This window comes from Panthera leo, chromosome A1, assembly GCF_018350215.1.
Source record: "Panthera leo isolate Ple1 chromosome A1, P.leo_Ple1_pat1.1, whole genome shotgun sequence".
In the NCBI taxonomy this organism is placed as follows: Eukaryota; Metazoa; Chordata; class Mammalia; order Carnivora; family Felidae; genus Panthera; species Panthera leo.
In genome coordinates this window covers 8,137,285-8,151,817 of record NC_056679.1, presented here as the reverse complement: position 1 = coordinate 8,151,817, position 14,533 = coordinate 8,137,285, and the positions used below count along the sequence as shown (strand labels likewise).

At 43.1% G+C, this 14,533-nt stretch overlaps 1 long non-coding RNA gene across 2 annotated transcripts in view; it reads right to left on the bottom strand.

The window, feature by feature from the left end:
- The window catches only part of LOC122221906, a 34,181-nt gene that overhangs the window by 13,043 nt on the left and 6,605 nt on the right, over nucleotides 1–14,533 (bottom strand). For both annotated transcript variants that reach the window (XR_006203519.1, XR_006203511.1), the window contains exon 2: nucleotides 3,089–3,161. This is a non-coding gene — a long non-coding RNA (uncharacterized LOC122221906). The remainder of the gene's footprint in view (nucleotides 1–3,088; nucleotides 3,162–14,533) is intronic.

Below are 14,533 nucleotides of genomic sequence, written 5' to 3'. Positions count from 1 at the left end.
GACCTGAGCTAAAACCAAGAGTTGGATGTTTAACTGACTGAGCCACCCAGGCAACCCTGTACTTTGTAATTGATTAAGTTCTTTCCAGCTTCTCTCTTAACTCAGGCAATAGACCCTGGGAGCAAAGCATCCACGATGGGAACTGAAAATGCCCCCTCGAGCAATATGACTGCCCCCATGTGACTGACCCCAGGACAAGGACTAACCTGACCTTCACTGCCCACCTACATGTACACACTGTCCCACATTTTCCTTACATAAACCTGGAAGGACTTTCAGCACTTTGGAGACAGTCTTCGAGACGTCAACGCACTGTCTTCCTGGTGTTGGCCTCACTGAAATAAATTCCTTTCTTGTTTCACCACCGCTCATCTCTCTGCTTTTGGATTTTGTCAGCGGTGAGTGGCTGGACCTGGTCTGTTTGGGACCCCCCCAGAGCCAGGTGCTCTTCACCCCTGCACCCTGTTTGTAAGACAACAACAACTACAACAGAAGCTCTAGGAGAGCCGGGCCCTTGTCTGTCCATCCTCCACACTGCTGCGTCCCTAAGTCCTGGCACAGTGTTTGTGCCCACTATATAGTAGGAGCTCAATAAATGCTGGGGAGAAAAAAAAGAAAATAAAAAGGTAGATAGAGAAAGAGACGCCAGGGATGGGCAATTAGAAAGAAGGCCATGTGACGACACAGCAAGAAGGCATCCATCCATAAGCCATAGAAATGGGTCTCAGAAGAAACCAGTGACCCCACTGGCACCCTGATCTTGGACTCCCAGCCCCAGATAAGAAAAGAAATGTCCGTTGCTTAAGCCCCCCAGTTTGTGGTATTCTGTTAGGGCCACCTAGACCCACTAGGCCAGTGTTGGGACTTGAGTTGTCCCCTAGGAAGGAACATCCTGTTGGGTGAGGCAGCTCCCTTCACTTGAGGCACTTATTTCCCAGGCAGGGTGTGAGCAGGCAGCCCAGCGGCCGGGGCTGGGTCCTGCAGGGTCTGAGCTGTACCCCACGGCATCCTCCACAGCAAAGCCCCGTGACAGTGCAGTGACCCACGAGGACCGGGATGGCTATAAGGGAAATAGAGCAAGGAGGAGGACAGTATTAAATCAACTTGGTGACTTGCCATCAAATACAGGCTTTAAAATCTTAAATAAATCTGGATTGATAGAGCAGCGTGTCAGAAACTGAATCTTAAAGATCATCGTGTCGAACCCCTTATCTAAACGATAGGGGCCAAGAGGCTTAGAGAAGTCGAGATTCTCTCAAGATCTAGAGGCAACGTGAAAACCAAGGTGGACCCAAGATTCCGGCTTCCTGATGTTTTCTAAGATATCCTGTCTAGCTAAAATTGGTTTTATAGTCACTGCACCTACGTGGCTCTAAATATAATTTAAAGCTTCCAGCTTGAAAACAAAGCCAAACATAAACCATACTGTGTGTAAACTTGGCAGGGTCACGGCTATGACTGTGTCCCAGTGAGGAAGCCTCCCAAGACCTCAGGACTCATGGCACAGTATGATCTGACCGACCCAAAACAGCAGAAAACATGGGGGTGAACCATTTTTTTGCTTCCAGGTGGGAACAGGATAGAACACATCTCTCTCCCCTTATTTCCTTCCCTCCCTCCTCCTATTATTCCCCCTCCTCCGCTCCTCCTTCCCTTTGTTCTCCCTCTCAATTCTGTCACGTTATCTGCACATCTTGAGTAATAGAATCCCATTGTTTAATCTAAGGGACCAGAGTTTTAGTCCAGAGATGATAAAGCTCAAGAGTTGAATAGCTATCAGCCCTCCATAATAAATGTTACTTTTCTTTTTTGCTGTCGTATTTGTGCCACATCTCCTTTACAAGTCAATTTTTTTTCTCCTATACAGGTTTTCCCAGAACAACTAAGAAATCCTTATTGAGGCAGTGCATCCCAAATCCTACTATCAAAGGCTTTGGGCTTCTTTTAGACATCCTGACAGAATTTTCTCTAGAATGCCGTTAGGGTGTCCAGAGTGGACTCAGTTGCCTGAAAGCAACAGAAACTCCTGACCCAAGTGACTGAAACAGTAATGAATGAATCTTCTCACACAAAACTAATGACAGAGGGGGAGTAACTCTCTCAATGAAAAGGGTATGTTGCTAGATGAGATACGAAGAGCAATGCTGGAAAAAAATGAAAGAACTGATAAGTTGGGGGCAAATGCTTGGGCCAAAGTTGAGGCAAAGCCTGAATCCAGAGAAGGAATGCTCAGCCACTTTGCTCCAGGGCATAAGAACTCGGGTTCTGAGGCCTCCCCTAGGGAGAGGGAGAAATTAACGCCCAGGCAGGGGTCTTACTGGGGTGCTTCCTATGGCTGATACCCCCAAAAGTCCCCTGTCAAGGAAAGTGTGAACCAGAAACAAACCTTCCCATCCCCTACGATCCTAGGGGACCTTGGAGAAGGTTGCTGGGCTCTGACTACAGAAAAGGAAAGAAAAAGAAGAAAGAGAAAGAAACTGTCCTGGAGGGGTCTTGACTGCAGCCCCATCCTTGTTGCCTGGGGCAGATTTGCAGGCCTAGTTCCCTTCTGGAATCTCAAGCCAGGAATTGGGTTTAAGGTGTCACTGACCAGTAGAGCCCCCAGGTATCTGGCAGAAGCAAATATAAATCCTCTATGGAGGAAGTACCTCTATCCCGACCACCCAGAAGCCCTGGATACCATTTTTCTAAGGCCCACGGTCCCTGCAGAGATAAATGGCAAATCGGGAAACAAGGTTCTGGGAGAAAAGGCCAGCAGAAGCAAGGAAGAGCAGACACAGACCTGCACAAACTTTTAGAAATCTATCAGATACAAATTGTAAACCAACTATACTACTGAGTTTCAAGACATAAGCCAAGTCCACAGGAAAGGCTGTTCCACTGTTGCAGCTGAACTCCACAGTTCAGCACCTCAACAATTATGTCAGGCATCTTAATACTTCCTGTCTTTCTACCTTGGCCTCCAGCCTGAGCAACCTGTTTGTCCTCCACCAGCTCTCCTCATGATCACAAGATGGCTGCAGCTGCTCCCGGTTTCACAACCACACAACCTCCCAAGGCAAAAAAGAGAGGATATGTTTCCACGTACCTCTTTTTAAGACTGAATCTTTGCAGCTGGCTTCAAACACTTCATGGGCCGGGATTTCATCACACACGCATGACTAAGGGAATTACAGGGAAGGAGAATAACTGCATTAGATCAATAATGAGTCAGTTGCTGGGACGAGGGATGGTGGGCCCACCCTAGAGCTGCTGTGGAGGAGGATAAATCCATACACAAAACGCAAGCTTTAACAGCAAGGTTAAAAAAATGTGGTGGGGAGGGGTGTGGACAGAGGTAGGAACCTATCTTCAGCAGCCTCCCCTTCCCAGGTTTTCAAATGTGCAGTCTGCTGATAACATTTTCCAACTCTAGGACTTTTGGCCTCTAATCATCTGACAGTTGCTCAGCTGGAGATTATTACCTCTGCTCCCCACCCCCCCACCCCCACCAAAGAAGCTACTTTAGCACATGTAGGATGAGTGCATGGCTTTTGCCACCCTTGGGCTGATCGTTAACATTTAATATGAGGGGCGATTGGCTGGCTCAGTAAGTGAAGCACATGACTCTTGATCTCAGGGTCGTGAGTTCGAGACTCACACCGGATGCACAGATTACTTTAAAAAAAGCTGCGAAACATTTAATATGATACTCTACTAGTTCTGTTTTCCAGATTCTATGTTATGTTTTGTGAGGAAATGACACTTTGCATAATCTACTGCCAAGGCACGGAATTTGCTGACAGGTTTCAATTCTGTATGAATCCACAGTAAGAAGGTATTGTCGGGTATTGAGTTTTGACGATTGAAAGGTTAAAATATACATCTGAAAGCTGAGAAAGAGTTAAAAATCAACGTGCGGAAGTTAAAGAAAGGGAAGGGGTACTTCGTGGCCTTTCTGGAGTTGCCAGTGTAGTACAGAGATTGACGTTTCAGAGGTGTAGCTCGTTAACCTTCTTGGGCCCCAGCTTGGCCAAAGGGAACAGTTACGGAGTTTCATGCAGAATGCCACTTCTCAGAGGTCCGGGAGGATCACACGTCCCCAGGGCCCACATCCACACTGATCCACTGAGCCTCCCCTGGCGACAGTCCTGTAAATATTAGAGTGACCACACATCCCGGTTCTTGCTGTGCACCTGTCGTCTGGCATCCCTGTCACTCTAAGCAATGCCCGTGTTTGGAAGAGAAAATATATGGTCATCTTCCCCAGAATCGTGACATTTTCTACATCCTATAACTCTGTTTGCACATTATTCCTGATCCCCATCTCCACTACTGACCTACCCCACACAACTTCCTGCGGGCGGTGGGCACCTCCGTGGGGAAGCCAGGGTATGGAGATTAGACAGCCCCCGGGATCCTTGCCCCAAACTCAGGGCTACACTTACTTTTCTGGGCCCTGCTTTTAAAGTGTTATCATTTCTACTTGCGTTATCATTGCTTCCTCCGACAGACCCCTTTTATTACTACGGATAGATTTGCCTTGGAATTCAAAATGCCTGCCTGCACACCTCCCCCACACTCCTCTCCCTTTACGTTTATCTGCTATACATTATTAACCCTATATATCAGACTTGCCAACCAGAAAAGTTCAGCTCCCCGGTGAAATAATAACTATTTTCCAGGGATTCTGACTTTGCGGGAAAGTTAAATTTGAACACTTCTAGTAACCCTTTCAACTCCAAAATGTTCTGGCCCTAAATGCCTAAAAGAACACAGGGCACTACCCCACAAGGTACCATATACAGCTACGGACTGAAGTGTGTTCCCCTCAGATTCGTACGTGAAGCCCTAACCCCCAATGTCACAAGTTGAGGATAGGGTCTTTAAGGGAGTAATTACAGTTAAAGTCATAGGGATGAGACCCTAATCCAATATGACCGGTGTCCTTGTAAAAAGAGGAAGAAACACGAGCAATGTTGCCACTCAGGGGAAAGACCATGTGAGGACAGGGTGAGAACAGGGTGTCTACAAGCCACGCACAGGGGTCTCAGCAGAAACCAAACCTGCTGATACTTTGACCTTGACCTTGCAGCCTTCAGAACTGTGAGAAAACAGATGTCTGCCGTGCAAGCCTTCCAGTCTGTGGGATTTTGTTACAGCAGCCTGAGCAGACTGATATACACACAAAAGAAGGGTGAGATCTACTTCTTTCTTACTTACAGCTTACTATCCAGTCACGGTGCTCAGACATAGAAAGAAACAAAGTACAGCAAACACTTCAAGTGTTTTGTAATTTCCCTGGTGGATGACTTTCATCTTCTTTAAAGTATTCTTTAGCCCCTATCTTGGTCTGATCTATGCAAAACTGCTGTATGTCAATTTTGTGTCTTTGAATGCTGTCACTGTCAGTCAACTAAGTGCCTTGGGATTGCATGGATAGCTCCCAATATGCTAACCTCGGATTCCCCCTGACTTTGGTTGTTTTTAACCCAAGTTAGTTAAAATATAGTGTAATATTAGTTTCAGGAGTAGAATTTAGTGATTCATCACTTACATATAACACCCAGTGCTCGGCAATCAAAAAGAATGAAATCTTGCCATTTGCAACTACGTGGATGGAATGAGAAGGTATTATGCTAAGCAAAATTGGTCAGTCAGAGAAAGACAAATATATGACTTCACTCATATGAGGACTTTAAGACACAGAACAGAGGAACACAAGGGAAGGGAAGCAAAAATCATGTAAAAACAGGAAGGGGCACAAAACCTAAGAGACTCTTAAACATGGAGAACAAACAGAGGGTCACTGGAGGGGTTGTGGGAGGGGGGATGGGCTCAATGGGTAAGGGGCACTAAGGAATCTATTCCTGAAATCATTGTTGCACTATATGCTAATTTGGATGTAAATTAAAAAAATAAAATTAAAATTAAAAAAATAACACCCAGTGCTCATCACAACAAATGCCCTCCTTAATGCCCATCATACATTTAGCCCATCCCCACTATCACCTCCCCTCTAGAAACTCTCAATTTGTTCTCTGTATTTAAGAGTCTCTTATGGCTTGTCTTCCTCTGTTTTTTTTAATCTTATTTTTCCTTCCCTTCCCTATTTTCATCTGTTTTGTTTCTTAAATTCCACATAATAAGTGAAATCCTATGATATTTGTCTTTCTCTAACTTATTTTGCTTAGCATCATATTTAGATCACATCTTCTTTCTCCATTCATCAGTTGATGGGCATTTGGGCTCTTTCCATACTTTGGCTATTGTTGATATTGCTGCTATAAACATTGGGGTACATGTGCCCCTTCAAATCAGCATTTTTTTTATCCTTTGGAAAAACGCCTAGTAATGCAATTGCTGGGCCATAGGGTAGTTCTATTTTTTTTATTTTTTGAGGACCCTGCATACTGTTTCCCAGAGTGGCTATACCAGTTTGCATTACCACCAAGAGTGCAAAAGTGTTCCCCTTTCTCTGCATTCTTGCCAACATCTGTTGTTGCCTGAGTTGTTAATTTTAGCCATTCTGACTGGTGTGAGGTGGTATCTCATTGTGGTTTTGATTTCTATTTCCCTGATGATGAGTGATGTTGAGCATCTTTTCATGTGTCTGTTAGCCATATGGATGTCTTCTTTGGAAAAGTGGGTCCATTCATGTCTTCTTCCCATTTCTTCACTGTATTATTTGTTTTTTGGGTGTTGGGTTTGGTAAGTTTTGTATAGATTTTGGATACTAGCCTTTTATCTGATATGTCATTTGCAAATATCTTTTCCCATTCCGTTGGTGGCCTTTTAGTTTTGTTGATTGTTTCCTTCGTCATGCAGAAGTTTTTATCTTAATGAGGTCCCAATAGTTCATTTTTGCTTTTGTTTCCATTGCCTCTGGAGACATGTCTAGTAAGAAGTTGCTGCAGCCAAGGTCAAAGAAGTTGCTGCCTGTTTTCACCTCTCAGATTTTGATGGCTTCCTGTCTTACATTTAAGTCTTTCCTCCATTTTGAATCTATTTTGTGTATGTTGCTGTCCAGTTCCCCCAGCACCATTTGCTGAAGAGATGGTCTTTTTTCCATTGCATACTCTTTCCTGCTTTGTTGAAGATTGGTTGGCCATATATTTGTAGGTCCATTTCTTGGTTCTGTTCCATTGATCTATGTGTCTTTTTTTGTGTTGGTACCATACTGTCTTGATGACTACAGCTTTGTAATACAGCTTAAAGTCTGGGATTGTGATGCCTCCAGCTTTGGTTTTCTTTTTCAAGAATGCTTTGGCTCTTTGGGGTCTTTTCTGGTTCCATACAAATTTTAGAATTATTTGTTCTAGCTTGTGAAGAATACTGGTGTTATTTTGATAGGAACTGCATCAAATGTGTAGGTTGTTTGGGGTAGTATATTTATTTTAACAATATTTGTCCTTCCAATCCATGAACATGAAATGTGTTCCCATATCTTTGTGTCTTCTTCAATTTCTTTCACAAGCTTCCTATAGTTTTCAGTGTACAGACCTTTTGCTTCTTTGGTTAGGTTTATTCTGAGGTTTCTTATGGTTTTGGGTACGATTGCAAATGGGATCAATTCCTTAAGTTCTCTTTCTGCTGCCTCATTATTGGTGTATAGAAATGCAACTGATTTCTGTACATTGATCTTATATCCTGCAACTTTGCTGAATTCATGTATCAGTTCAAGCAGTGTTTCAGTGGAGTCTCTTGGGTTTTCCACATAGAATATACGATTCCCCCTTAAAACCCTGTCCACATGAAATGACTCAATCCCTGTAGATCCTGCTCTGTGGGGGCTGCTAGGAGTCCTGCCCAGACCTCCTTCAAGTGTGAAGCCCTTGTTCCCCAGCTGCTGGCATGTTGGCAGTTCAGGCTTTCTCCTTCAGAAGGGAGCTTCCTCACTCAAGGTACATCCCACCTCAGGGGCAGCCTCAGCTCCCTTCCCCTTCTACTCCCATGGCCTTCCAATAGGCTAGGTACACATCCACGCAGGCCCTTGCCTTAGATGGTCCCTTTGTGGGAATGTTCTCCAGCTACCCACATGCCAAACTTCCTCCCTTCCTCCAAGTCTCTGGTCCTATGTCTCTTCTCAGTGAGGCCTGCCCCCATCCACCTGCACAATCCTACAATCTGCCCCACTCCACTCCACCCCAGTAGGCCCAGCTCTCCTTCCTGCCCTATTGTTTCCCCCCACTTCTAACCTACTATATACATTTCATGTTTGCTGTTCCCTCCAGTCACAAGGCAAGGGTCTATTTTGTTCACAGATGTATTCCAAGCACATAGTGGGTACACAGGAAACCTTTGTCAAATTTGTTTGATAAACTTTTCATCAGCTTAAGTAGGGATATGACTTCACTCTTCATAGGATCCAACTCCCTGACATCAAAAAAAGCCTTAATGAAGAAAATGCAGTCTTCTTTACACAATGGAGAACTTATGCTGCCTCAAACAATTCTGAGTCTCAGGGTCAAATGCCATAAAAGCAGCACCATAATACCTAGCATATTTGACAACTATGACAAGTCATTTTTTCATATTTTCTTAACTGTAAACAAAATTATTTTCAGTAATTACCAAAACTAATTTTATTTTTATACTTAATTATATATTTTTTGCTTGATTCCTTTAGTTTTACAACAACTAGCTAAAGGTTTTTAAAGGAGTCAACATGGCAGAGAAGTAGGGGGGCCCAAAGTTCCCTTACCCCTCAAACACAGCAGTACTGAGGCCAGAAGACTTGGAATTCCAGAAATCCGGGCTACAGAGTGACAGAAATGTCTCCAGGGGCCCACAGGGACAATGTGGCAAAGCCATAGGTGCATGATTGCAAACTGTGAGAGATAAAACAGTGTAAGAATGGAGACGAGGGATCCCCTTCTTTGAAGAGACAAAAGGAAGAGAAAGAGAGGTTGTGGAAGTGAGGATTGTATTTGGACAAGAGAAAAACCACAGACCAGGGATCGAAAAAAAATGGAAGAAGATCCAATCTCTCTCTAACTGCGAGGCTTTCTCCGGACTGGGGCCACTACACTGTTCACGCACCTGGGGAGGAGGGGAGCCAGCACCTGGCTTGGCAGTTAGCTTCCAGGTGCAGTCGGAGAGAGCAATTCTCTCCCTTGAGTGCTGTGGGAAGAAGGCAAATTTCCTTAGTGGGACAAAGACCCCACTAAAAAGGAGAACTATAGACCAATTTCCCTGATGAACATGGATGCAAAAATTCTCAATGAGATACTAGCAAATCGAATTCAACAGTATATCAAAAGAATTATTCACCACGATCAAGTGGGATTCATTCCTGGGCTGCACAGCTGATTCAATATTCACAAACCAGTCGATGTGATACATCACATTAATAGAAGAAAGGATAAATACCATATTTATCTATTGACCATCCTGTCAATAGATGCAGAAAAAGCATTTAACAAAATACGGAATCCTTTCTTAATAAAAACCCTCAAGAAAGTCGGGATAGAAGGATCATACTTAAACATCATAAAAGCCATTTATGAAAAGCCCACAGCTAATATCATTCTCAATGGGGAAAAACTGAGAACCTTCCCCTGAGATCAGGAACACGACAGGGATTTCCACTCTCACCACTGTTGTTTAACATAGTGTTGGAAGTCCTAGCCTCAGCAATCAGACAACAAAATGAAATGAAAGGCATCCAAATTGACAAAGAAGAAATCAAACTTTCACTTTTCGCAGATGACGTGATACTCTACATGGAAAACCCAAAAGATTCCTCCAAAAAACTGCTAGAACTGATACATGAATTCAGCAAAGTTGCAGGATACAAAATCAACGTACAGAAATCAGTTGCATTTCCATATACCAATAATGAAGCAGCAGAAAGAGAAACCAAGAAATCAATCCCATTTATAGTTGCACCAAGAACCATAAAATACCTAGGAATAAGCTTAGCCAAAGATGTAAGAGATCTGTATGCTGAAAACTATGGAAAACTTATGAAGGAAATTGAAGAAGACACAAAGAAATGGAAAAACATTCCATGCTCATGGATTGGAAGAAGAAACATTGTTAAAATGTCAATATTACCCAAAGCAATCCCAATCAAAATTTCACCATCATTCTTCTCAAATCTAGAATAAACAATCCTAAAATTTGTATAGAACCACAAAAGACCCCGAATAGCCAAATTTATGTTGAAAAAGAAAACCAAAGCAGGCAGCATCACAATCCTGGACTTCAGCCTCTACTACAAAGCTATAATCATTAAGACAGTATGGTACCTGCACAAGAACAGACATATAGACCAATGGAATAGAATAGAGAACCGGAACTGGACCCACAAATGTACAGCCAACTAATCTTTGACAAAGCAGGAAAGAGCATCCAATGGATAAAAAGACAGTCTCTTTAGTAAATGGTGCTGGGAGAACTGGATGGCAACATGCAGAAGAATGAAACTGGACCACTTTCTTACACCATTCACAAAAATAAACTCAAAATAAAAGACTGAAGATAAAAGACTGAAATGTGAGACAGGAAACCATCAAAACCCTAGAGGAGAAAACAGGCAACAACCTCTTTGACCTCAGCCGCAGCAATTTCTTGCTCAACACATCTCTGAAGGCAAGAGAAATAAAAGCAAAAATGAACTATTGGGAACCTCATCAAGATAAAAAGCTTCTGCACTGCAAAGGAAAAAAATCAACAAAACTAAAAGGCAACGGATGGAATGGGAGAAGATATTTGCAAATGACATATCGGATAAAGGATTAGCATCCAAAATCTATAAAGAACTTACCAAACCCAACTCCCAAAAAACAAATAATCCAGTGAAGAAATGGGCAGAAAACATGAATAGACACTTTTCCAAAGAAAACATCCAGATGGCCAACAGACACATGAAAAGATGCTCAACGTCCCTCATCATCAGGGAAATACAAATCAAAACCACATTGAGATACCACCTCACACTGGTAAGAGAGGCTAAAATCAACAACTCAGGAAAGAACAGATGCTGGCATGGATGTGGAGAAACAGGAACCCTCTTGCACTGTTGGGGGGAATGCAAACTGGTGCAGCCGCTCTGGAAAACAGTGTTGAGGTTCCTCAAAAAATTAAAAATAGAACTACCCTATGACCCAGAAATTGCACTGCTGGGGATTTATCCAAAGGATACAGGAGTGCTGATTCATAGGGGCACATGTACCCCAATGTTTATAGCAGTGCTTTCAACAATAGCCAAATTATGGAAAGAGCCTAAATGTCCATCAACTGATGAATGGATAAGCAAGATGTGGTTTATATATACAATGGAATACTACTTGACAATGAGAAAGAATGAAATCCTGCCATTTGCAACAACATGGATGGAACTGGAGGGTATTATGCTAAGTGAAATAAGTCAGTCAGAGAAAGACAGACATCATATGTTTTCACTCATATATGGAACTTGAGAAACTTAACAGAAGACCATGGGGAAAGGGAAGGGGGAAAAATAGTTTCAAACATAGAGGGAGGCAAACCATAAGAGACTCTTAAATATTGAGAACAAACTGAGGGTTGATGGGGAAGAGGGTCAAGGGAGAGAGGAGATGGGTGTTGGGCATTGAGGAGGGCATTTGTTGGGATGACACTGGGTGTTGTGTGTGAGTGATCAATCATGGGAATCTACCCCCAAAACCAAGAGCACACTGTATACACTGTATGTTAGCTAACTTGACAATAAATTATATATAAAAAAATTTAAAAAATAAAATATAAAACTAGCAAAAAAAAAAGAATAAATTTCCATTTAAAGATAGATTTCAAACTCTGTAAATACACCATGGATGAACCAAACAAAAATATTAAGTCCAGCCCACATTCAGGAGAGAAGAAGTGGGCTCCACAGGTCAAAGGGAGGCATATTGAAGAATTTGTGGACATAGTTTTACCACATACTGAAATTATTTAGAACCAACACACAGATGTGGGAGAGAAAAGTATTTTATCACTGATGTTGTTTAGAACCCCTGACCCAAGTCGAGAACAAAAAGTAACCATCTTTTAGTCATTTTTATTATATCTTTACATCCTTCACATTGTACCCCCCGTCTACACTTGGGGCAGAAGACTCCCCCTTCACTGCTCTTGGGAAACCATGGGATAGAGGAAAACATTGATGTAGAAGGTGTAGGACGTTATGGTTGAACCGCGTCCTCCAAAAAGGCATGTTGAAGTCCTAACTCCCAGTACCTCAGAATGTAACCTTATTTGGAAATAGGGTCACTGCGGAGGTCATGGTGGAGTAGGTGCCCCCCTAATCCAATACGGCTGGTGTCCTTATAAGAAGAAGAGGCACAGAAACACAGACACACAGGGGAAACACCACTTGATGTTCTTGTAGTGATACGTCTGGAAGCCACAATGCCAAGGATTTCCAGTAAGCACCAGAAGCTAAGACAAAGGCACTCTCTGGAAGGAATCAACCCTGCTGACACCTTGATTTCAGATTTCTAGCTTCTAGAATTGTGAGGAAATAAATTTTTGTTGTTGTAAGTCATCCAGTTTGTAGTCCTTTGTTATGACAGCCCTAGGAAATTGACACATAGCTCTTCGGGAAAATCTGCACGGTCGCCATTTTGTCCCTTTGGCTACTTAGCATGTGAACACCATTCCTTTGAAACTGAAGAGAAGCTATTCCCTTTTCCCACCCCCAGCAATTACATCACAGACACCTCACCCAAGCACGGCAAGTCAGAGTCTCCCTGTGGAGATTTTGAATCTTGAAAGAGGGACTAAGCAACCAAATTGTGACTCTCGGCAGTGGCTCTGGCAGGTAGAGAAGTCCTGCAGCAAATGTGCCAAGACAGCTACACCAGCCTCAGTTCTCAGCAGGCCATTCCTATGCCAAGTTCTTGGTTATGTCTTTTCCATGACTCTCCAGCCTTTCTATTGATTCCATGAGCTACCTAATACCCCTCTAGAAAATTCCAACTCTGCTTAAGTGAACCCAGAGTCAACTTTGTAACCACAAACCCTAACTATTACACCCTAGAAGTTGGCTTTTAAGCCAGATGCCTGTTGTAGTTTCGTTTCTTATATTTACCTATTTCTCGCCTACTGTAAACCTTCTGCATTCATCTATACATGCATTTATCCATCAAACATGTACTGGTTGCCTTTAATTGTCAAAGTACTAGGTGTCTGGAAAACATTGCCTATTAAGAATGACACATACCCTTAAAGAACCACAGCCTAGTCCAGGGCAGAACAGTCAAGAAAACAGATGGTTATGACACAGAGTGGTGACTGCTATGATAAACAGAAAATGTACCTAACTGATATGCTATGGGAGAAGGGAAGGAAGGCTTCCTGTGGCCAACTGATTCCAAAACTGTGTCCTGAAGGATACATTACATGCCTAGGCAAGGTAGAACAGGGAAGGGGACAGACATTCCACTAGTGGAAGAAATTTAGCAGGTCAGAATATTAAGTTACTGAACCAGAGTTCGGTGTGTCTGTGCATAAAATTCTAGGTAGGGGTTGGCAAAAGTTGAAGCTATAAAAGAAGTAGGTTGAAGTCAATGCTGCATGTCTCGCTTAGGGATTCAGACTTTATCCGGACAGCAACCTATGACCACCAAAGCAGGGAGAAAGCAGCCCGTTTTATATCTGAGATTGATTTTTCCAGCAACAGTGCCAAGAATTAATTGGAATGGGGCAGGTACTGGAAGGTAAGAAGACCAGATGTGAAAGTGTTAAGAGTCATCTGGGAGGTTTCAAAGAGGCAAAGGTCAGGACGGGGATGGTAGTAGATAGCAAAGATGGGAAGGACAGGACAGACTGGAGATGAATGGATGTATTCTGAATTCTCTGCTTGCAGGAAGGCACTTCTAGAAGGACACAGGCCATCCACCTTGTTCACTATGGCCCAACACAGTGTCTGGCACACAGAGGCACTGAGGACATTTTTATCTGTCTTCGAGCGTAATGGTTCTTTTCTTGGTCATGTCCAGTCTACTGTGGGGCCCATCAGAGGCACTCTTTGTTTCTGTTTTTTACCTCTGGCATTTCCTTTTACTGCTTTCTTAAAGTTTCCATCTTGCTGCTTACCTGACTCAACTGTTCTTGCAAGTTGTCCACTTTTCCCAAAATAGCTCTTAAAATATTTATCATAGCTATTTTAGCTGCTTGCCCCATAATTCCCAAATCTCTGCCATACCGCCACCTGGTGCTGATGCTACTCGGATTGTGGTTTTGCTTGCCTGTTACCTTGCGTTGCAATTTTTTGCTGGAAGCCAGACATGACATGTCAGGTAATAGGACCTGAGGTATGTGGCCCCTTAGTCTCAGCTTCTGTTCTAATGTAACCAGGGTGCTGAGCCGTCTTTAATCTCTGAAGCTGCAGGTGCCAGAGGCCTCAAGTAACTAGGGCCTGTGCCTTTCAGTTACAACCCGCTGCTATTTCACCGAGGTTTGCAGGTACTGCTAAAGTGTGGGCATGTGATCTTATAATTAAATATGTCTTTAAGTGGGCTTGTCTTCCTGGGCTATGACTTTCACAAGTATTTATTAGCTCTTTTCCCCCCCTTCCCTCAGG